The 26090-nt window shown below is 37.9% G+C and overlaps 1 protein-coding gene across 1 annotated transcript in view; it reads right to left on the bottom strand.

Annotated features, from left to right (window-relative positions):
- Positions 1-22440, bottom strand: part of LOC149163295 (uncharacterized) — a 174953-nt gene extending 152513 nt beyond the window's left edge. The window contains exon 1 of the mRNA XM_089430707.1: positions 22409-22440. The gene's annotated coding sequence lies outside the window, so the exon portion shown is untranslated. The remainder of the gene's footprint in view (positions 1-22408) is intronic.
- Positions 22441-26090: the final 3650 nt, after the last annotated feature.

Here is a 26090-nt window from a genome sequence, read left to right as displayed (position 1 = left end):
AATATTGTTCCTTTCGCATTTCGTTTCCATTTTCCTCTACATGCATTCGAGTATAGTTGCTGATTTGGATTTCCTGTAGAAGTCAAACAGATTGGTTTTATCAGTTAGAATTGCTGTAGTTGTTTGGAAGTAGGCTGAGGCATTACTTAGATCCATTCATGCACTTTTATATTTAGCATTACTTCTTCATTCCATTGCCATGCATGAGTTTCCTTCACAATTTATATTGTTGTTCATTGATTTTATGTCACAGGTAGCTCAGGTTGAAGCATTCTCGTTTTGGTGACACTCATAAACAATTTGTTTCATCTGCACTGCTCCATACCACTCCATTACCTTCCTCCTCTTATCAACCACACCTAAAGCCACTCAACCACTCTCTGTTCAGCTCATTCAACCTCCAGCTCTTCTATTACTCACATAGCCCCATCTACTTAACCTTTCATAGATACCATCCTTCCATTCACCAACCCACTCCGTGCACTCTTTCCCCATCTGACTTCTCTGTCTCTGAGCCATCACCAGTCCCATCTCCACCTCACCTATCCTCCCATACCGCTCCATCACTTCACCATCACTCAAAACCCTCACGGCCAAACATCCTGTAGAAATTCCTTAGTTTCCTGTAGAAACCCCTGCAGACTTCCTGTAGAAGCCCATAAACACGGTTCCTTGACGGCCAAACTTTGTGAGACTCTCTGGAAGGGTGTTAGGGACCCCTTAGATCCTCTATGAACCTTCCCAACCTGTCCCACGCTTTCCTTCCTTCTCCATCCCATTTGCACAACCAAACCCTAATTAGCACACAATCACAATCATTCCATACACTTAAAGGAAAAATACAAAAACATGTCTTTTATGATGCAAGTAGCTTAGATCCATGCATTTTCACTTATTAGAGGTAATGACAGCATTGGTAGAAGTTTTATTCACATTCTTTGCATTGTAGAGGTTAGACTAGTCAAATTAGGGTTTCCTAGGTTTACATGCTTTGATTTGCTTTCAGTTCATTTTTGTCAAGTAAAGTAGCTTTCCTTTGAGAATAGCTTTCGTCCATCAATTAGCAAGCTTCTTCTGAGAGCCTATAGAAGTTGGCTTGAGCCCTAGCGGACTTGTGCCAGCTGACCAAGTGACAGCTGCGACAAGAGCTAGTACTTGTGCATACATCACCGTCGCTTCCAAGTTTGTACGAACTACCGGGTTGATAAAATTAAGAGACAGGAAGCCCCAGGAGTTGTAGCATTATTGCTACAATACTGGAGCTCACCATCTTTTTGGCGCCGTTGCCGGGGAAGCGGCAGAGTATTGGTGATTGTTGCTATTCTTCTATTTTCTACTACAACCTTCTTCTAAGTAGTTTATTTCATTTCCATTATGCAATTTCATTTATGCAAAAGTAGATTAGCCTTTCTTGCTTTCCTAGATTAGTATTTCCCGCTTTCATAGACTAGCATTTCCTGCTTTCCTAGAATAGCCTTTCAATTCCGCATTTCAATTCTGCAAGCGTAGATTAGTGTTTTAATTTCGCAAGCGTAGCCTAGCATTTCATTCTTGCAATTTCATTTGAGCAAAATAGATTAGTCCTTTCCTACTTTCATTTCAATTTCGCAAGATAGTTAGTTGCAGTTCAATCTATTTCATGCCTTGTAGGAGTAGAGATAAGTTAGAAAAATGATTGCACAACACCCCCACTGCTTCACACAGCCAACGTTCTTCTTCGATGGCTGTGATGAAAGAACCCCTGGGTGGACATCAAGACATATCTGAAGAACCTATAGGGGAGAAGAAGAAGAAAACATTCCTCTGAAGCAAATGGCTACAAGTAGAGATGTTGGGAGCAACATCTTGTCCAAAGATGAATTTGAAAATCAGATCAAAGATTTCAAGAGTGATATGAGGCAGTTTCTTGCCATGCATCTGGATACCTTGCGGATCCAAAAGAAGCAAGAAGAAGCCAAGAGCGCTTTGATCATTTTTTGTCCTAGGTGCCTTAAAAAGCATCCTAGGAACGAATGTCCAATGCACTCCCTAGAAGTGTGTTTTGTATGTGAAGAATACCATCCTACAGATCAGTGCCCTTCCTTGCCCAGAATCAAAGCTGCATATCAAAGAGCCAAGGGAGCCACTGAATCACTCTATTATATGAACCAAAGGAGGCCACATGGACCTAGATCTTACCAGCAGGAGATGCAAGGGATACCCGAGACCTATTATGACCCTTATCAAGCCACTTTCATGCCTTCTTGGGATCCCCCTGCTCATCCTTCCTGGTCTACACCTCCTCCTTGGTCATATTCTCCTTGTTCCTTCACAGATCCATATTATGCCCAACCAGTTGCTCATTCATTTCACTCTTATGCTCAGCCCCAGCCTCAGTGGAATGCACCTTATCAGGAGTGGAGGCCCTAGTACAACTCTCATCCCGCTCATTTTCCTCCACCACCTGCTCATCCACAACCATCGCCTCCTCCTCCACCAAGGCAACCCAAAATGCCTACCCAATCACAATGCCATCCATCTCCATCTCAATTTCACACCCCCACTCAGCTACCCGTACCATTTCAAAAGCCATGCAATGGAGTAGCTCAACCTAATTGCAAATCTGAGGCACAACATATCCAAACAACTCCTCTTGAGCCCAATGATCTTCACCATAGCTCAGGAAAAGCATTGCAAAAAAGAGATCATCTTGAAAGCATTGAAGGATCACATCCAGTAAAAGAAAATTCAAAAGAGGAGATCAAAGAACCATGGGCTGCACTTGATGAAGAAAAGAGATCTAAATCAGAGATCGAGAGAGATCCCTCATGGTTACCATCAAATCTTCCATGTATTCAAGAGAAAGATCAGCAAAAAGAGGAAGATGAGAAGGTCATGATAGAAGGTGACATGAAGAATGATCCAGATCAGCAAAAGAACCAAGGATATCAAAGCTATATTGAGATATGGTTCCAGACAATCACTAAGTTGCAGCAGTACTCTCTTCCTCAGCTATGTTTTGTACTTTCAAAGTCAGATCATTTTGTCTCTGAAAGTTGGATAGTTGTCAAAGCATGCATTCCGAGCCTTTACATCATCTTGTCTCTAATCTCGATGTGCACATGGCTCCATTGGAAGTATTCTTATACTTGAAAATGATTTTGTTTTTCAAGTAGGGTAGGGTAGAAAAAAGAAAAAAAGAGAAAAAAATGAAAAAAGAAAAAGAGAAAAAAAAATGAAAAAAGGAAAATAGAAATCTAAGGTGAAAACCTCCTCGGAGGCGCCTTAGGTTGGCTCATTGATTGAAAACCTCCATGAGGCAGTCAATGGGTTGAAAAAAAAAGAGAAAAAAAGAAAAAGATCTTTGGGTGAAAACCTCCCTTGGAGGCGCCCAAGGCAGGCAATTAGGGTGAAAACCTCCATGAGGCGCCCTAGTTGTTTTTCAAAAAAAAAAAGAGAAAAAGAAAAAAAAGGAAAAATAAAGCTAATCTCCATTGAATAAGTTCATGTTGCAGCAATGACATTGCAGGTTAAAGGAGGACGTTTCATGATAGGAGGAGCACTCAAATCAAAGACAAAGGAGTTTTTGTGCCTTCTACAGGAAGTTTCGTATCTTCTACAGGAAGCTTACAAAAAAGCCAAATTGATCTCCAAAGAGGACCTGAAGGCTTGGAATATGTCCATGAGGCCTACACTCATCTATGTTTCCACTCCTCACCCCTTTTCCATCATTCTTTTCATGTCATTATGCTTCTTTCCTCAAAACTGTGTTTTCTACAGGATGCTCTATATTTCTACAGGAAACATCCTGTAGAACCTTTGGACGAGCCAAATTCAATCTCAAAAATGAATCTAATGGTGGGAATCTGTTGATTAGGCCTACAAGCACTTGTGTGTCCATCCCTTGCCTTCATCCATCATTTTTTCACCTCCTTGTGCTTCTCATTGTGCTTCTAGAGGATCTTCCTGTAGAAATTGTGGGAAACTAGGCATGCATTTCAAAAAGTGGTTTTGCAAGCATGGTAGCTTCCTCAAAGGTTCAAGAGTCCTCCTGCAGTCTTCCAACTCATCCTCCATCATCTCCATACCTGCATCACAGCAAAAATTCATTTTGTCATACCATGCAAACACATGCAAAATGCCTTGAAGCCAAAAACACATAGAGCAGAATTTGTTTTTGCCATAACTTGAGAACCATGCATCCATTTGACAAACCATTTTATGGGGGATTGTACAAGGTCGATGACAACATGCCTGAGCAGTTTCATGCAATTCCGGTGCACGGTTTCCAAGAAATCAGCCTCCATCACCATCAGCCATTTTTGCATTTTCTCCATAACCGTGCATCTGTTTCAAAACCTGTTTCATGGGGAGATGCACGTGGGTGATAGTAGCCTACCCAAGCAGTTTCAGCCAATTCTGATGCACGGTTTCCGAGAAATCGAGCTCTGAAATCTTCAGCCATTTTCCAATTTTCTCGAAATCCGTGCATCCATTGATCACGAATTTGCTATGGGAGATGCATCATGATGGTAGGAACATTCCCACCAAGTTTCAGCTCAATCCGGTTTGCCGTTTGGGAGAAATGGAAAAAAGAAGTTCTGGTCCTGTGAAAATTCAATGGCAGCAGGTTCAGGATGCAGATCTGAACGTGGAAATGAATTCTTGTTGCATGCATCTGGCCAGAGGACACCTGCACAAGAAAACTAGCCATGGATTAGCAGCCCAGCCATCATGCAACTATAAAATCAAATGCATGCAGCAATGACAGCCCACAGCAGCTCACGGCAACCATCCAGCTTCGAGGTATGTGACTAATCTCATTCTTCTATTGCATAGATTTAATTGGGAACTGCATAAACGAATGGGATGAGGGATTAAGCCACGAATGTAGCAAGGCTCAACTAATTGTCTGCTTCAGAACTCAGCTGGCAGCCACGCAGTGCACGTGGACAATGGACTCACGTAAAAATTAAAAGATTGTAAAAGAAAAAAAACAGTGATCAGAAGTTTGACTCTAGTGCAGTCGATTAACAAATAGAAGACATGCGGTTCATCTTCAGTTCGAAAAGGCCAGCGTGCATGTGTTTTGCCACCTCACCACAAGTCACGCAGTAATTCAAGGGACGCTTGGCTGCAACTCTCACCACTCTTTGTTCAACTGCGGTCAACTGAAGCGCATGTCCACCATCCAGATCAGTTAACCAGTGGTCCTCTACAAGATTTACGCCTGGGTTCTCAAGATTTCTACCGTTTCTTAAAGAAATTTCCGCCTGTGGCACTCTACAGGCGTTTCTACAGGAAGCTGCGCTACAGGAGACCCAGCATACAATGAAGCTTGGATTGTTCACATCGAGGGTGGAAATTCTCAGTGAGTACAACATAGCCCATGCTTTGGAGAAGACCAAATATTTAGATTCAGACATATACTGAAAAATATGAAGAAAAATACCATTTCTCTTGCCAGTTTGCTGCAGATCTAATTGCAATGAATCATACAGATTTTATTATCACTAGCACATATCAAGAGATTGTTGGGAGCAAGGATACTGTTGGCCAGTATGACAGGAACTGCTTTCACCCTTGTTGGTCTTTATCGTGTGGTTCATGGAATTGATGTTTTTGATCCCAAGTTCAACATTGTTTCTCCTGGAGCAGACACGCAGAGTTATTTCCCGTATACAGGGAAACAGCATCGTCTTACTGCTTTACATGGTTCAATTGAAAAACTCTTGTTCAATTCCGAACAGACAGCTGAACACATGTGTATTTTGAATGACCATAAAAAGCCCATTATCTTTTCTATGGCAAGACTCAATAGACTGAAAAACATGACAGTACTGGTTGAATGGTTTGCAAAGAGAAAAAACACTTGAGGGATACTGTCCTCCACATCCTGGGGAGGAAACCATATATAGAATTCCCATTCTGATCAGTGCACAAGCCAAAACTCAGCTACAAGTCTGTTTCTACAGGAAGACAGAGTCTGTTTCTACAGGAAGACAGAACAGTTTCTACAGGAAGTTTGGAAAGAGGGAAGCCAAAGGAGAAATCAACCGAGATGTTAGCCAAAGAAGCCACCAGGGCCATCAGATGAGGAGAGAGATTGGTTGCTCAGAGGATGAGCAACACTTTCAGTAGGGGGGTGATGATGAGCCCCAAAAATGTACAATTATTTGGGCTCATTCAACCTCCTAATTTGGCTTAGTCCACCATTCTCATTTGTTTATTGCATGTTTTTGATTATTTTTATGTTAATAGAGTGAATTTGGTTAGTCATTATGCCAACAAGTCTAATGGGTGCTTTGTGTAGCCTTTTTGGTCAACTTGGAGACAAATTTGAAGGTCTTAATGAGCACTTGGCAGCCAAATTCGTGGGAGAACAAGCTAGAGGATTTGTAGGAAGGTGTCCCCCTCATTTATGGGCCCTTACCTCGAATTCTCCACCATCAGCTCGGAGTTCAAGGGCCACCGAATCAATCAGCTCAAGGGCAGCCAAGCAAGTCAAGTTGGACTGTTGTTAACTCCAAGTCTTGGGCAGCCAAGTCCCTAACTTTTAGGAGGACTGGTGGGTCCTCAAATTGTATAAATAAGAAGGCTTGGGGCCTCATTTTGGTTAGCTAGTTGGTAGTCATTTTTGGTAGCTAGTAGTTAGTCATTTCGTAGCAGCTAGTTAGTCAATTTGGTTTTCGCTCTTTGTAAGCCAGTTTTGGCATGACATTAGACTTTTGATTATGAATAAAAGCAAGCAGTTTTGGATCAGATTTTGAGTTTTTAAAGGAGCCTAAAGCTCTCGGGGTTGGGCCCAACCTGAGAGCTCAGGCCTCCTTCCTTTGTATCAATATTGTTCCTTTCGCATTTCGTTTCCATTTTCCTCTACATGCATTCGAGTATAGTTGCTGATTTGGATTTCCTGTAGAAGTCAAACAGATTGGTTTTATCAGTTAGAATTGCTGTAGTTGTTTGGAAGTAGGCTGAGGCATTACTTAGATCCATTCATGCACTTTTATATTTAGCATTACTTCTTCATTCCACTGCCATGCATGAGTTTCCTTCACAATTTATATTGCTGTTCATTGATTTTATGTCACAGGTAGCTCAGGTTGAAGCATTCTCGTTTTGGTGACACTCATAAACAATTTGTTTCATCTGCACTGCTCCATACCACTCCATTACCTTCCTCCTCTTGTCAACCACACCTAAAGCCACTCAGCCACTCTCTGTTCAGCTCATTCAACCTCCAGCTCTTCTATTACTCACATAGCCCCATCTACTTAACCTTTCATAGATACCATCCTTCCATTCACCAACCCACTCCGTGCACTCTTTCCCCATCTGACTTCTCTGTCTCTGAGCCATCACCAGTCCCATCTCCACCTCACCTATCCTCCCATACCGCTCCATCACTTCACCATCACTCAAAACCCTCACGGCCAAACATCCTGTAGAAATTCCTTAGTTTCCTGTAGAAACCCCTGCAGACTTCCTGTAGAAGCCCATAAACACGGTTCCTTGACGGCCAAACTTTGTGAGACTCTATGGAAGGGTGTTAGGGACCCCTTAGATCCTCTATGAACCTTCCCAACCTGTCCCACGCTTTCCTTCCTTCTCCATCCCATCTGCACAACCAAACCCTAATTAGCACACAATCACAATCATTCCATACACTTAAAGGAAAAATACAAAAACATGTCTTTTATGATGTAAGTAGCTTAGATCCATGCATTTTCACTTATTAGAGGTAATGACAGCATTGGTAGAAGTTTTATTCACATTCTTTGCATTGTAGAGGTTAGACTAGTCAAATTAGGGTTTCCTAGGTTTACATGCTTTGATTTGCTTTCAGTTCATTTTTGTCAAGTAAAGTAGCTTTCCTTTGAGAATAGCTTTCGTCCATCAATTAGCAAGCTTCTTCTGAGAGCCTATAGAAGTTGGCTTGAGCCCTAGCGGACTTGTGCCAGCTGACCAAGTGACAGCTGCGACAAGAGCTAGTACTTGTGCATACAACACCGTCGCTTCCAAGTTTGTACGAACTACCGGGTTGATAAAATTAAGAGACAGGAAGCCCCAGGAGTTGTAGCATTATTGCTACAATACTGGAGCTCACCAGTCCCAAAGAAATTACGCAATCCTTACTTATCAATCCTGGGGTATGTTGCATGTCTTTCCTCAAGGTTCTTTGCCTTTCGCTGACATATTTCTTGCCATGCAGTCACTTTTTCTCCAAATATAGCAGTTGTTCATCTGCCTCTTTACATTTCAGGATCTATGGCCTCCAAGAGAGTAGGATCAAAGGACACTGACGGAAGTGCAACTGGAGTAGTAGTTGAGCAAGTGTTCGCAAGTTTACCGATCTATGAAGATACTAAGCTGATTCTAGACAAGGACATCAAGCTGCGATGGCAAGAGGTCAACGATGCATTTGCAGGCACATTTTGGGAAGACCTCGAAGACTGCCAGGTGTATGTGAACATCCACAAGTCTGGCTTGTACCGGATTGCATGTAGGTATCATGTGCTCCCATGTGTGGACATGATACATTAGATCATCTGGCACATTGATTCTGAGACGATGACATTAAGTAGTGTTAGCTGGACAAAGATTGCTACCTTCAAGGCACATGATTATGATAATATGTATCAGATGATGGAGCTCGTGACCATCATGGAGACACCCTTCAGCTTACTCAGTAGCAATTCCAACTCCAGAGAAATTTTGAATAACTGGGTGAAGGATCCGGCCAAATTCAAGGTGACACCCAACTAAGTTTACAACACAAAGATACTGCAGAAGGCATATCAATACTTAGTCATTTTTGCATGTCGACTGTATGGCCAAGAAAGCACAGAAACCTTCCCATAGAGTTGGGTGATTGCGCTAAACCAACTGGCTAGAGAGGGAAAAACATGTAACTGGTCCAGCATGTTGGCTCATCAGTTGAAGGAACAGGTAACAAGGGCTCAACAACCGCCCAAAGGTGTGCAAGCATAGATCTACATGTCCGCATACATCTTGGATGAAATCTGCACCCGACAGAAGTTCCTAGACTTGAAGTGGGCATGGACACTAATAGAGACTGTTGTGAACACTTACTATAAGATGTTGTCTGAATTCAGCTTTAAAGGAATTATCACATGGTTGTTCGATCATTTTTTCACCCCAGTTTACAAGATGATATTAGAACGAGATCCAACCAACATGTTGAAGGCAACAATGGAGGCACTGATAGACATTGCTGATTGGTATGCCTCACTGTCCGACACCTTCATATGGATGTACAAAACAAAGAAGCCTCCACATGTTCTACCGAAGTTTGCCTTGGACATACTCGTCATGCAGTAAGTAGCATATCACATCTCGACATGATTGACAGCTATTCTACACTGGAAGAAGAAGGCACCTTGGTCCACTCTTTTGATCTGCATTGGGTTATACGAGATCCAGAGTTTCAAGAATGCGGATGTCGAAGCAGAGGAGATGAAGAGGTATCCATTCGACCTCCGAAGTTATAATTCGTATGACTCGCATTGTCTCATGAAAGATAATTGCGTGAGAGTACAATTCAACTCGATCCATGGGGAATGTCATTGGGCGGAGGAGGACCCATGGAGATACTATTACAACTCCTCCAGTCTCAATGAACCGATCAACTTTGTTGTGGAATGGTTAGCGAAGAAATGTGAAGTAGCATCCTGGGGAGCACCAGAAGTAGTAACAGCAGTAGAGGTGAACATACCAGTGCACACCAAGGGCAAGAGGAATATTTTCAATCGCATGGAGGAAGAGAAAAGTTGCAAGTTACGAGCAGATCCACTTGTGGAGAAAGTAGTTATGGCTATAAAGGCGAAGAGGGAACAACACGATAAGAAAAACACACAAAGGAAGAGAGAGAAATGAAGAATGGAGGAAACAAAGAAGGAGTTTCATGAGTTGAAGGAGAAACTCTGGAAGGAACAGGAGTTGCACAGACAAGAGAAGGAAGCGCAACAAGAACATGTACAACAGGGGGTGCATCTTGTGTAGATGGATGAAACAATGCCCATATAGGTAGTGGACTCATTAGAACAGCTGGCATTAGGTAAACAGGGTGAGCCATCTCAAGAGTAGGACTTCGCTCAGGGGATAGAGCAAGCACTTGAACAAATGGATACGGATATGGAGCAACAGGAATTAGAGAAAGACACCAACCTCATGCCTCGCCACCAAGAGGTCGACCCACCAACTCCACCGCATCTAGAAGATGAGAAAGTCCTAAGAGACCAAGGAGACATTGAAATCCTTGGAGATCAACCAAAAGAAGAGATGCACAACATCTGAGTTGACAAGTCTCAACATAGAGTTGTGCAATCTCGTAGAGTGTCGACTCCAGAAGATCACACATCTCCTGCACAATAGGAGGAACAAATGATCATGTTTGACGTGCGCAAACATCCAGCAGCATTGGCCGATGTTACCAGAGCTTATGCCAAAGCCGCTATCTCAAGTGTACACTTTCTGATCGCTAAGAACGAGGGAATGGCGAAGGAACTACAGATGGCTAAGAAGGGAGGAGAATTGGTTACATCATCCGCCCAGGAATAATTGGAGAAGGCAATACTAGATGAAGTGTTGTCCCTTGACATAGTCATGTGGGCATTGTATTTCAAGTTTGGTACCGTGCATAAGGCAGTCGTCCATTTCAACGGATGGCAGCAGTGATGTGCTAAAAGAGCACATATCTTGTCAAACGTGTGTGTTGCTGTTGATTACATGAAAACATGTACAATGAGATACAGGGGAGCCTCGCTTCACTTTCCTAAGAAGATGAAGCCTAGAGTGGTCGAGCTGAAGTCACGCATCTGGAGTTAGATCCAGAACTATGAAGAGCTCCCACAGGTCTTCACTAGTCTACAGGCTTCCCATGCACATGTATTCAAGAGTATGGATGTTGTGGTGCACACACATGAGATCCCATCTATTTGGACTCTCACCCAGGCAAAGACAAAGGAACAAGTCCAACTAGAGCTTGACTCGTACTTTGACGAGTTGATGCGCATAGCCACTAGCCCAAACTTTCCAATCAGTGCAGACATCATGCACAAGTATGTTGTTGGTCTGGCCGCATTGAAGACAATGATGTGCATGCTTTCAGACGAGTTGGACAGAGGAGCCCGAGTAGTGTTCCTGGATGCTATGGAGGCAAGAGTTAGGTTCTAGAAAGATGTCACCTTGGAGTACATGCACACCATTGTGGACTATAGATCTTGGCATCATTTTGCTAATGTCGATCATTGAGAGGATATCGAAGAGTTATACTTCCCATGGTTGTTTGAGTCATAGTGATGTTTTGCATGGCTTGCTCAAGCCATTTTGTCTCACATGGGTACATGTGCATTGTAATGTAACGTCTTGTCAAGTGTCGATAGTTTGATGTAACAGTCATAGAGTAGATGAAGAGTCATGAGGGTAGATGAACTGTCACAAAAGGGAATGTCAAGGGTCACCCCATCCTTTTCAATAAATAGTCCCTCATAACTCATTGTAAATGCTTTTGTTCAGCCAAGCTTCGATAGGACTTTCTTAGAGAAAGCTTGGACAATATTGTAATGTGCCTTGGCTTCTCCACTGCGCAGAGCTAGTATATCTCTTTGTAGGAGTAGGCGGTTGTGGCTGCAACATTCCATTATTGGAACTAGCGGATGTACATGGATGTATTGTATGATTGGAACTTACACTTCTTAATATAATAGAGCCAGCACGTTTTCATGCATATGTTTTTATTGTAGTTGGACTATTCTGGTTGTTGTAGCAATGTATGTTATTTGACTTATGCATTTGTGTATGAACTATTTTGTATTAAATTGTATGAATCTTATTGCAGATGTGTTGTTGGTTTGAAAATCGCTGGATGTTTATATTGTCAACAAGTAAGGGCGGAATGTAAGCATCCAGGTGGTCTACTACAACCTATAGCTATTCCAGAATGAAAATGGGAGGTCATTTCCATGGATTTCATTACATTTCTTTTGAGATAGTGAGACAACATGATTCTATTATGGTTGTGGTCTACAACCTGAGCAAGGTAGCTCAATTCATTCTGATGGATACTACATATTTAGCCAGTGAGGTAGCACAAGTTTTCATCAGAGAGATAGTGAGATTACATGGTGTTCTAAAGAATATTGTGTCAGACAAGGATGCAAAGATCACTTCCAAGTTCTGTAAGGAGCTATTTGTAGGTTTGGGTACACAGTTGGCTTTCGGTACATCTTATCATCCGTAGACAGATGGACAAACAAAGAGGGTCAACAGGGTCTTAGGGGATATGCTAAGGATGTATGTGATGCACCAGCAGAGGAGATGGGAGGAGTATCTTCCATTGGTTGAGTTCACATACAACAATGGTTATCGAGAGTCTTTGAGGATGATTCCTTTCGAGGCATTGTTTGGGCGAAGTTGTAATACTCCCATCAGTTGGAGTGATCTAGTGAATAGGGTACTTATTGTACCAAATATGTTAGCAAACATGGAACATGAAATGCAGGTTATAAAGAAGAATCTTAAGGTAGCATAGAATAGACAAAAGAGTTATGCAGATAAACACAGGGCGTTCAAGGAGTTTTAGGTTGGGGAGCACGTGTATTTTGCATCAAGTCAAAGAAGAACTCTTCAAGAATTGGTTCCTATGCCAAGTTGGCACGACAATATTACAGGCCTTTTGAGATCCTTGAGAGGATTGGACCAATGGCTAACCGAATTGCACTGCCTCCAATAGTGAAAGTCCATGATGTTTTCCATATTTCATTGCTTGAGAGGTTGATAAAGGATGTTGATCATGTTATTTATTGGTTTGTATTTCACGTGGAGCAAGAAGGAGAGTTCAACTCGAAGCCTCAGTGAATATTTCAGTGGAAGCATCTCATGCTTAGGAATAGATACATAGAGCAAGTTAAAGTGCAGCGGAAGCACTTTGGGCCTGATGGTGAATCATATGCGAGCCCTGTATCCTTCATTTTTTTCTAGTTGAGGAAAAGAAATTTTGGTTGGATGTTTGGTATATGTTTGGCATATGTTTTTCTAATGTTTTTGTATATGTATATGGATGTAAATACCGCCATGATCTAAGTTGTAAACCTCCAATAAGTCGTATGGTTGTTATCTTGTCATGTTGTCATGATGTTTTACTTTTGAGCAAGTCTTTCATTGTAAATACTACAATGAGCTAAGTTATAAAGCTCCATGGGCGGTATGTTTTCTTTTTAGCAGTTTTTTTGAGGTCTTGGTGTGGTTTAACACTGAGGACAGTGTTCCCCAAGGGGAGGGTTTTGTAACAACCCTGGTGAAAAGTTCATTTCATAAAATTTAATAAAGGAAAAATAAGACTACTGTTAAGAGACACTTATTCCAAGCTAAATGTTGGGCAAAGATATCCTAGTGGGTATCATTGGATGTGTTTCTAGCTAAGGAAATTTGCAAAGGCTAAGGCAAAGGCATTAAAAGGAAGAACAACACTTGTGGCACATTTATTTATGAAAATAAAGGAAATTAGGAGAAAAGTGAGGTGAAAGGTCACATGTTGCATGTGAGGAGGAAAATGAAGGAAAATAATGGAAAATGAAGAAAATAGAGGCCTCATTAATAAAAAGGCTTCTAAGGATCTACGAGTAACCTTTTTGTTAGTTCAAGTGTTGGAGCCCTCTCATTATTCTCTTTCTCTCTCTCACTCTTCGTCACTTAGAGTTTTCTTGGAGCACTCTAGCTTTGGATCAAGGAAGGAAAAGCAAGCGAAGGGAAAGGAAGGAAGGCAAGGATCAAGGAAGGAAGAGAAGGATCAGGAAACTTCAGCAGGAATACTTGCAGATAACATATTGCATGTGTGATTTCCTCACTAATTTTGACATACATGGATTTGCGTGTTGATGTATGGTTCTCTTGCTGTCGGTGGCATGGTTTTGTTGGGTTATGACAATGGTTTTCAGCGTAGCCTTGCCTTTTTCCAGATGTCATGGTATGTTGGGATGTTTATCTCAGTTTGAGCTTTGGTTTTCTGAATGGATTTCAGAATCCAGGGTGGAGGTGGTCTCAAGGTTCATTCCCAAAGGCCTAGGAATCCCTTGACTAATTTTGGCAGGATACACGATAAATCATGAGGGAGAAGTCTTGGTTTAGGGCCTAGTGATCCAGGTTTGGATTGTGGTAAAGCCTGAGAGACTGGTCTCATTTTATGGCCTAGTGATCTGATATTGGATTGCAGTAAAGCATGAGAGACAAGGAGACAGAAAATTCTTCAAGGATTGTGATGGATTTCGGATGGCATTCCAAGGTTGGTGTAGTTGTGATCAGAGCACCAGTTTTGGTGTGATCATAGTTTGGTGAGGGTGGAGGCGGTTTAACCTATGGATTCCCTTGGTATGTTTTGGATTGGTTTACTCATGAGATCCCACATTCATGACTGGAAGATGTCACGTGGGTGACTGACTGAAAGACATATTTGGTTTAGCCATGTCTACGTTCGAGTGGTACGTGGAAGTCCCCAACCTAGTCAGATTTTCCTATAATTAATGAAAGCTAAGTTCGCTTGGTTTTTCACTTGCTTATATGTGGATTTAATGGTTTTTATATCTATGTTATTTACATGGTTTTATTTTGGTTATAATCATGGTTAATTGATTGGTTCATGTCATGGTTATCTCATGTATTTACTTGTAATTGTTAAATTGATGGATGCAAAACCTAATTGATGTTATAACAGTTCAATGGAGAAGGTGGTGATCCTTCTTGTCATGTTTCATAAGAGTTTTCAGTCATTCATGCTCTATCTTGTATCCTAGACCTGTAGGTTGTATTGATGCCAAGTGTTTGAAAAAATGTCAATCATGGTTGGGGATGGTCAGGCCTAGTCCTGAGGTTGATTTTTTGTTCAATATTATTTTCATCATGTCTTTGATGGATTCTGAAAGTTATAATAAGTTCTGGGCAGTGGCCAGAATTCTGGGCTAGAAAAGTGCCTTGAATTCTGCAATGTTGGCACAAATTTGCTGGGAAAAGTCCTTGGACGCTGGCTTGAAGGCCTATGAGAGTGTCCAAAGGTCCTTGGACATTAGCATGCCTATAGCATGAGAGCGTATAGAGGTCAATAGGTATAAAATATAAGTGGGACCCAGGGACATGATGTCTGAGTGGCCGAGATGTCTCCTGAGGTTGTTGTTGTTGATATGGAAGGTATGGTTGATGTGTTCCGTTGATTCCATTTCCTTAAGGTCACCAAGGAGGTTTGAATCATATCATAGTGGCCAAGGAGATATGATATCTATATGGGTGCACAATACTTTAGGTTGTCTAAGGAATTTTTCCAATGGATTTTGAATGTTCTTGAGTATTGTGCACCCATATAGATATCATATCTTTCTCTACTTCCAATGCCTTAGGGAAATTATTTGTGAATGTGTATTTCCTTTCCGTTTTAACAAAAATCACTAAGATGGAATGAAGGGTTGAGGTATAGTATTAAGTAATTATAGAATCATGAGGTGGCACATTAGCCAAGATTGTTTTCATAATTGTATTAAAGTGTTGATTAAAATATTTCGCCCTTTATTTTTTTCTCATCCTCAAGGCATTGAGCTCCCTTAATAGGGTTGTAGACGTTTTTTTCTTCTCCAAATTTATCCATAAATTCCCTTTGAAATTGTTTCCAATCTTTGATAGAATTAGCTTGGAGATGTAGTACCAAGTGGCATATTTTTTCTCAAAAGTGTAAGGGAAATGTTTGCACACCACATCCTCATATTGGACATTCATTAGCCTTAGAGCTAGATAGAAATCTTGAATATGATCTTCTACGGATGTAGATTTCTCAGGATCAAATTTTGGAAGAAAATTCTCTAGAGGGCAAGGCATGTCATGTAGAGGACCTAGCGTGTTTAATGCTTCTTGGGCCATCCATGCCAATTGGTTACCAACCATATTGTTGATTAATTTCTCCTCTTCACTTTAGTATTAGTATGGTTATCCTCAAATTCAAGGTTTTTACCAGTTGTTAATCCTTCTATATGTTCACTAATTGGTGGCTCTTTGTATTCTTCATCAGATAGACGTAATTTTTCAATAGATTCTACTAATTCAACCAATGAAGCATCAACCAAATATTCCACAGAATCAATTAGTACACCACGATTAGATGTTTGTTTCCTACTCACATGGTTATGAAGAAAAACATCCACTGATGGGAAGGATTCCAAGATTTTTTGTGTACACATGAGTGAATGATATAAGAGCTTTTAACTCCTCTTGAATAACCTCGTACAAATCCTCAGGACTCTTGGGAGGGGGGTAATATTCAAAATTAGGACCTTAGAACAAATGAGGGTTTGGTTAAGGGGAAACAAATTTATTTCTACCTTGCTTAGATATTTCATGATGATGAGAGTGAGAGAACCTACCATCCATACAAAGGTGGCCCTCCTTCTAGAACCAAAAACTGTTGACGAACCGATATGCACAACCAATGGTCAAGGGATCTCCCTAGTATAAAGTCCTAACTAGACCTTACACCATTTGGGATAGGAGTCCCATATAGTATGTTGGCTTGGCTACCACCATGTTTTTTTGAGAATTGGTTTTGGATGGAATGAGTGAGAGAAAGGAAACCCTGATGAGATTTCTAACATATTGCAAGTTAAAACAACTTTATCAAATACTTTAAGCACAAGAAACAAAAAATATACTAGCGGATAAGTAAGTAGACATGAATCTTAAAAAAAATGATAGAATAATTTAATTAATACATATGGATAAGAAAATAAATTTGTTATCAATTGTGAATTAGTTCTCAATTAATAACAAGCATGAAAACATAAATCAACAAACAACTTCGAATATGTTTCGAGTTTCAAATTAATGAAATAGTTCATCAATTCTTAACACATAAATAGAAATTACATAACATTGAATCACCACAAGAATGGTATTACAATTCTCAACAACACATAATGAATTGCATGCCTTGGCCCAAAAGAGCCTCCTATAATTAAGCTGAAATATTCAATGTCCCATTACATAAAGCATCCATGAGATCCAAGAGTGGAAATGCTAAAATGTTACTTCGTCTTCGAAAATAATGTACAATATTTCCTCTACCAAGGTGCTCAAAGGAATCCAAAACTAAAAGTGCTTTCTAACTATCCATGAGGGCATATTTATACCATGGGAGCTTCACTCAATGAACCTCTGACATAGCACGTGCGTTCATGGCATACTAAACAATACCCTTAATTTGAATACATATTGGAAAATATCTCTAAAAATCGCATTATTTAACCCCTACCAATATGAGCCCAATACACCTTCCCAATTTAAAAAACCCATACTTTCACTAGATATTGTAGGTATCCAATTTTTCATTAACATTTTTTCTAACCCTTTATATTTTTTCACTCTGAGCTCCATTTTTTATACCCACCAATATAAAAACCCTTCACCCCCTATTATATGCTCAATATATTATGTCATTTTTTCCTCAATGTATCTCCCCCAATATGAATTCATGTGGTGTAGTATTTCTCCCCCAGTGAAGCCCCTATGATTTATACAAAGTGAGGTAACCTTTCACCTCATATGACCTTTCAACATCCCCATTGACTTTTCAACTTCTTAATGGATTTCCACTTTCCCTGAGTATTCTAATTTCTAATTCATTTTTTATTATAATTCTATTTACATAATACACATGAAAACTCAAAATTAATAAAATAATGCCCCTCATGGCACTAATCTCAAAATTCCCAAAGGTAAGACTTCAACTTGTAATTCTTGAGTTAGATGATCACGAAAATATTTGTAATCGGTTGTGATGGATATGACTTTGTTGGATACGAGCCTTTCATATTTGATTTCACACTCAAGAGCATCGGGAAACATTGTTTTCATATTTGTTTGAACTTTGTGGAAAAGTGTAGAGATCATTGTTTGCAGCTTTGTTGGTTCCACCACATGTCTGACAATGGATTCCTTGATAGGATTTAGTTCTTTCTAAGAAACAACTTGCCTACATGCATCCACCATTTTTTGAATTTCTTGCAAGATTTCCTATTCTAGCCTTATTATTCCCTATGCTCTGATGGAAGGTATTTTATGAGATTTGATAAAGAATTATAACATGTTATGATCTTGTTTATAAGTAATCATTGTCCTATATATATCCTTCCTCGGGTTTTCCTGATACTACATGATAGTCCTAACTTCTACCTTGTCTCGTTCCTTAACCATTTCACCCTTTCTCAGTAATTTTATGGGTGTATTAGAATAATTTGTTCCCCATTCATACATGATGTCTACTGCAGTCAAGGTTTCTTTTAACAATGCATCTTCTTTCTCCCTTGAGCTCATTTTGCATGGCCATTAGTGAGGACGGTGTTTTATGAAGAGGGACCATTTCTTTATATAATTCTTTCATGCTTTTTTCTAGCATTCTTATCACCCCTATTGTAGCTTCTCAAAAATATTCCTTGTGAGAACTTCAAGTAGGAAAATCTTGGATTTCTCTATGGAGCCTTTCATTTTCTTGTTGTTAATTACTCAGATTCTTTTCTAGCTCTTTTAATTTTTTCAATAGATTTTCAATGTTCTTCTTCATTTCAATGGAGAATGTTGATTTTGTGGAAGTTATTTCCATTGGGTTGTTTGTTGTATCTAACACTATATCCCACTCAGTTACCACAAATATTGGTTTGGCCAACTCCCCAACTAAGTACTTTTGCCTCTCTTGAACAATATTGATTATGCTACAGTTGAATCTAAAACTTGATAGATCTAACCCTTGATTTTCTTCATCAATCAAAATTCCCATCTACCCAAGTGGCAACTGTCCTTTGATGAGCGGTGTAGAAGTCTCAATATCCATTGGAGGAAATATGGCTTCTACTTCCTTTTCGGCTTGATCCTTTTGTATAGCTTTCACACTCACCTATCTGCTATCTCTTTTGCGAGTTTTTCTCCTTCAAGTATCCTTGATACTTCCTCTTGTTTCCTTTTCTCTTCCTCTTACTTTCTTTTTATTTCTTCCTTCTAATTTTCTTCTTCCATTTTTTACCTCTTTTCTTCTTGCTCCTTAGTTTGTTCTTCTTCTTTTCCTCCTCCTTCTTCTTATCCTCTCACTCAGCCTTTAGCTTTTTCAGTCTTGCATTCTTGGTCGCTCCTTCTCCCTTCCTCCCTTAACAGAAAATTTCTTTTCTTGGTCTTATTTTCTTTGGGAGGATTCCATATTTGTAGGTTTGAGATTTGTTATGGGTTGAGAGCTACCCACTCCTTTGTTTTCATTAATGGATTTGGCAGCATTGTAAACATTCTTTACCTTATTTTCCTCCTCATCAATTGTTGGGGTGTATGGCCAAGTGTACTTTATTTGTTTATAGTGGCTTGTTGTGATAGCCATGGGATCATATTTGTGAAAGTTCAGTGCACCAAACTTGAAATGTTCTAGATCACTAGCTTTTACTTCTACCTCTCAAAAATTTGAACATAATATGTCCCCACATATATTGGGAAGGAGGGCCATGGTGCTTTCAATGCTTTAGATAACATTCATATAAGTTATGTTGTGATATGGTATGCAAATTCCTACAAGATTATTTTATTAATAACAAACATAGGAAGCTAATGAGGAGACCTATATACTCTAAATTCCTTGATATAATTTGAATATGGCAGTGTGAACCAATTTGCAATATCCTGTAATGTTTTTCTTGCCCTATCTAATATGCATGGAGATTTTGTGTCAAAAATCATATGGTATAGAGGTGAAATGAAATTTTCAATAATTTTGTGGTACATGCCCCTATAAATAGTATCCCATAAAATCCTGCAGTTGATGTGCACATGTGGTATGTCTTGAGAAATGTTCTACATCCATCCCATTAATCGAATTGACACCTTGCACATATGGAATCCGATAGATATTATGCCATGCAAAATTCCAAATGTTGTCTTGTTGGTTACTCCTTAGCATGTCTTACACTTTCCATGATGGACGCTGCTAGTATTTGTACCCAATTAAATATAGTTCCATCTTGTGTGCAAGTGTATAGCAGTGGTACCCAATTTTCTTCAAACATTTATATGCTTGTCTACCGTACAATATGCAACATATTGCTTCCATAATCAGGGATGCCTTCCTTAATATCTTGTTTTTGTACACCCCATCAAATCTATATCGAATGTTTCTGAGTTCTTGCCACTATGTCTTTAATACATCCTTGTAGGTTAGAAGTAAATTGTTAAACCATTTGGCTGCGAGTGGCACTTGATAAATTGGAAACTTGTCATATTCATCTATTTAAGGATATATTTAAGTTGTTATCTCTAAACCATTACTATCTCGGATAATCATAGATCTTGCATATGTGCACTTAACTATCCACTCAATAGTTTTAGAACATGGTAGGATGACATGAGTTGTAGCTACTTTGTGGAGCCATGATTTCTTGACATTATGATACACCTCATTTCCCTATTCATCTTAAGGGACTTCCTTCTGAGAAAATAGTTGATATATCCCAAACCATGTCATAGGTATAAATTTTTCAATATAACAGGCAATGTCCATGTAAATTTGATTATAAATTATTGGACTTTCCACCGCCCCTTCTTCGCTAGCTTCAACAATCCCTTTACTGATCTAGATTTAAACAGGAACGCGAAAAATTACAGATATAACCACAAATATAAAGATGCAATAGAAATAACATTTCATTTCATTAATATCAAATACTGAAATATGCTTACAAACAGAATGGAAATAAGACTAGCTCGGGCGATGGTAACTTATATGTGAGAAGAGATGTGGCGGCTACATGCCTCTAAACTATGTTACAATGAGGCTCAAAGGCCTATTTATTATTGAGAAACAATGGAAAACCCTAAACATCCAAAAAGCTAACCCTAGGAGATGAAGCGCTAAACTATGGGCCCCGTTTGGGTAAATTGGTACATCAACTTCCCAGGGTCGTAACTTTGGCATATGATCTCTGTTTGACGCGCACAATACCTCGTTAGAAATATCTATCCGAGGACTACAACTTTTGAGTGACCAACAATGATTTAAGACCCATGTCGGTCCCGTTTTTCCAAAAAAAAAATCGTTTACGGCCTCAAAAGGGCTCCGGAAGTTCAAGACCCGAAAAACTGCGAAAAATAGTAAATTGTGCTACAAATAAGGAAACTGAAAAACTGAAAGAAACAATGGTGGGGGTCCAAGTGGAATAGGTGGGTGGCAACCAATATGGGAATTTTGAGATTAGTACCATGAGGGGCATTATTTTATTAATTTTCAATTTTCATGTGAATTATGTAAAAACAATTAGAATAAAAAATGAATTAAGAATTAGAATATGGAGGAAACATGAATGTCATGGGAGTAAAAGGTCATCTCACTTTTATAAATATACCCTCATGGCTAGTTAGAAAGCACTTTTAGTTTTGGAACCCTTTGAGCGCCTTGGTAGAGGAAAACTAGTACATTCTTTAAAAAAATGAAGTAACAATGAAGCATTTCCACTATTGGACTTCATGGATGCTTTGTGTAATGGGGCATTGAATATTTCAGCGTAATTTGGAGAAGCTCTTTTAGGCTAAGGGAAACAATTCATTGATGTGTTTTGAGAATTGTAAAAATATTCTTGTGGTGATTCAATGGCATGTGATTGCTATTTATATGTTAAGAATTGAGGAACTATTTCGTTGATTTGAAACTCACGTCTTATTTGAAATTGTTGGTTGATTTATGCTTTCATGCTTTGAGAATTAATTCACAATTAATAACAAATTTATTTTCTTATCCATGTGCCTTAATTAGAGTTTGTTATCATTCTTTTTTAAAGATCCATGTCTACTTTTTTTTTTTTTGGGGGTGGTTCATAGAGACCTTCGGTCAATGTGGGGCGCTACATCCACTGGAAAAAGCTGCGCTGACGCCCCTCGGCCTACCGCAAGACCTGACCCTAAGAGCTTTCGGGAATTGACCTTGTGACCTCCCATCTGGCGAGGCCCCGACTTGACCGATTGAGCTAACCCTTGGGGCTTGATCCATGTCTACTTATTTGCTTATAAAATTTATTTCTTGCGCTTAATGTATTTCATAAAATTGTTCTAACTTAAACCAATTCTCAAACAAACTTGGCGACAATTGGGTCCGTCCACATATCGGAAGGTCTAGTTTAAACCTTTTACCAAGGAGATCACCTAACCATTAGTGATACATTTCATTGCATCAACACATTTCTCAACCTCTCCAATGAAATTGGAAGGTCTTGTTAAAAACTTTTACCGAAGAGGTCACCTAACCATTAGCGATACATTTCATTGCATCAACACATTTCTCAACCTCTCTAATGAAATTTGAACCTAAGAACCTGTGAAGACTAACCCCAATGGCCCAAGCGTATCACTCAATTACCAGGGAAGAATTAATGCTCAGAATAGGAATTGTGTACTCTACCGCTGATCATTAAATTGCCAGACAAACCAAATTTCCGAAAACTTATCGATGAAGTTAGGTACCTTCGCTGTACACGGAGCGCTGCAAAAAGGCAAAGAAGTGGACAACCTGTGTACGGACTGCAACTCATCCTTATCGAACTTTACACGGTTTTAGAGTGACACGTCATCACTCAAATCGTATTCAAACATTCATTAAAGGGTTTCGTGGAACATGACAAGAAGGGATTCAAATATGGAAACTTCCTCTTTCTTACTTTTGAAGTTGAGAACAAAATTTTAGTTTAAGTTTGATGTATAAAAACAATACACTACACATGGGGTTAATATGGTAAATTTCTTATCCCATAGGGGATTCTATGAGATAATTTAAATAGTACAAGAATAAGAAAGTGTTTAACCGATAAAGTTATAGTGGTAAGAGATTATGCTAAAATTTTGTAATATAAACCAGTGAATATAGTTAGTTATCAGACCATTGTAATATTAATTTTTTGCATGTATCTTTGATTTTTTTCCTTTGAACTTTGATCTTCGATCTTTTTCCTTGATGGATTAAAGGGTAAAATGCAATGTTATGAAGAAAAAGCTACAGTAAATTTGTGATTAAGATAGTGAGCCATCTGGGTCAAAAAAACGTTTTTCCGGGGTCACTTATGGGGTAAAAAACGTTTTTCCGGGGTCACTTATGGGGTATGTTTCCTTGAAGTTTAAAGTAATTATAAAGTAATTATTTTTTTGTTAAATATAATTGAATTAGAGTAAAAAACAATAATGACACACAATTTTATATTAATGAAAATATACAATTAAAGTGTTAAGATAATTTATAATTTCATTATATGTGACTAAAATGAGGCCACAAGCTCATTGTCCCAACCACCAGGCCAAACGACCACGTGCAATTTTTTTTTTTTTCATTTTATGTTGTGATCAATTTTTTTAACGAAATTATGTAGAGAAGAATTGAAGGGCATTGTAATCCATATATCACAACATATCTATTTTTCAATATACATAAAGATTTATGTACCATTTCTTTTAGATATAATCATGAGATTATTTATTTATTTTTTTTTTTTTTTTTTTGTGTAAGTGAGTAGATTATATTATATAACAAGTATAATACAAAAAACTGCCGAAGCAGTGTGAGCAGGGATGTACAATATTCCTGGGCTGATCGCCTGCTCAGAGGAAGTGATACAAGTAAACCAAAACGTAGCACACCACTCAGGGTGGCGAGGAACAGAACAAAACATTACTAAACCTCAGGAACTACCGTAAGTAGACAGGAGAAGTAACAACAGAGCAACAGACAAACACTGAAGCCGAGATAACAGAGTGAAAAGATAACAGAGAAGCAAGAACCCGAGTCGGTAAGAGAGCCAACATAATGAAACTATTTTATCTTTCACTTTCAATAATAACAATGAAAATGTTATAGTATTTTTGTAAAAATTAATTACTACATTATTAAAAAAGAAAATTGAAATATATTATATAATTTATTGATAAAGTTATTAAAATTAATTTACTTTTCATTTTCAATAATTATATTAAAAATATTTTATAATTTATAAAGAAAATTTATTGTTATAATATATCGTCAATTTATTGTATTATATATATTTTCTAATATAAATGTAAATTTTCATAAAATTTATTCATAATTATTAAAATATGTTATTTTATCATTTAATTTCAATAACTATACTTACAATAAAAATATAATATATTATAAATAAAACATCTACATCAATATATATTTATTCTATATAATATTTCAATAAACAAAGGGTTTATGAAAGGGACAATGTACAACGAGCTTTTAAGAAAAAGAAAAAGGCGAGTAATGAATATAAACTTTTAACATTTATAACTTAGTGTTCGATGAGTTAAAGATTAATTAGTTTTAGGGAAAATATTTCTTTGGTCCATGGAATTTTATTATTTGATGAAATTTTTTATGAATAGATTTTTTACTCTTTAGAAGTATATAAAAGGGAGATAAAATTGAAAACTATTCACATTTTCTACCAAATATAAATTTGAAAATTATTCACAATTTCTATCCAATATAAATATGACATTTTCTACCAAATATAGATATGACATTTTCTAATTTTCTACTAAATATAAATTTGAAAACTATTCAAAATTTCTACCAAATATAGATATGACATTTTCTACATTTTCTTAAAAAAACAAACTCGCATTTTCTATAAAATGTAGATAAATTTGAGAAATATTCATGAAAGGATGAAAGTGCATATACATAATTGTATTGAAAAGTTAATAGGTTAATTTTTTTTTCTTAGAGCATTGTGTGGTTGATAAAAAGTTATTGTCCTATTTCAGTTATTTTTGTTATAGTTTTATAAAATGATAACTAAATAGCTTTTTTTATTGTTAGAATTGTTTTATTGGTTAACAAAAATTATGGTATTTTTGACTTCAGCGTTGCTAGTAGGTTTTTAAAACGAGTTGTGATTTTTTGGAAGTTTTCCTGTTTAATTTCTCTAAAATCTGATAGGAATTTATTGAAATCACAAGTTTGATGATAACCTCTACACAATCAAATGCCCTAAATTTTTTTCAAGATGTTAAATCCATTTAAAATCATAAAACCAATTTAAATAACATAAATTAAAAATTCACTCAAATTAAAAAAATTTCAAAAAATCAATCAAAACAACTCCTCCCTAAAATGTACCCAACCATGGTTTGTGAAATATTTTTCTTTCAACTTTATTTTCAGTTTCCATTGTTTTTTCATTGTTAGAAATATATGATAGGAAAATATGACCGTCACCGTTGTCGGCTCTAGGAGGAGTGCAAGCCAATAACGGGGAAATGAGAGTTGATCTCCAAGGCCACGGAATGAGCGAGGTGAGAGACCCTGACTCTCAACTTGAGCATGCGCTGACGACTTATTTATGAAAAACCAAGCGAAATTCTATTTCGCTGGAGAAGAACACACCCATTTGAAATTTCCCCTTTTTTACCAAAATCAAAATATACGAAATCTTAGAAACATGGTACAAATTAATAACATCGTCATCAAATGTTATGTTGGGGAATGGAACGACACTCTAAGGTATGCATTTTAAGGTTAGGAATGGAACGACATTCCAAGGTACGCATTCGTTGTATGCCTTCTCACCTTCAATACTCTCCATATAAAATGTGTATTGTATTTTGGTACAAAGAGCAGCTATATTGAGGGAGATGTTTCTGGTATTATTTGATTGCTTTATGGATGCACTTCATGGCCGTTCTGTCAATAACATTGATATATCGTAAATTCTTCTATAACAATTACACACTAATTTCTCTAGGAAATTTTTTAGTAGTGGCCTAGATTCATTGAATATGTGTGAGCATTATATCACATTCACTCATGTCAACACTTCCCTCGTTATTATATTCAAAAATTTAATAAAAAATTTTATATTCAAAAATTTAATGAAAATATAAATATAAGAAAAGTTAATTTTTTCCCAAAATAAAAGTTATTAATTTTTTTAAAAGTCATTCATTTGCAATTATTGTTATTTTATATTTTTAAATAAGAATTATTTTTTTTTAATTGTAATTTGTCATTTTATAAAAAAAAATTAATTAGAAATTATTTATTTTAA

The sequence above is a fragment of the Pinus tabuliformis genome, chromosome 5_1, assembly GCF_031772625.1.
Source record: "Pinus tabuliformis cultivar Carrire ecotype Pingquan chromosome 5_1, CPIR1, whole genome shotgun sequence".
NCBI classification, from domain to species: domain Eukaryota; kingdom Viridiplantae; phylum Streptophyta; class Pinopsida; order Pinales; family Pinaceae; genus Pinus; species Pinus tabuliformis.
The sequence above is the reverse complement of the archived record's forward strand: the minus strand, read 5'-3'. Positions and strand labels throughout refer to the sequence as shown.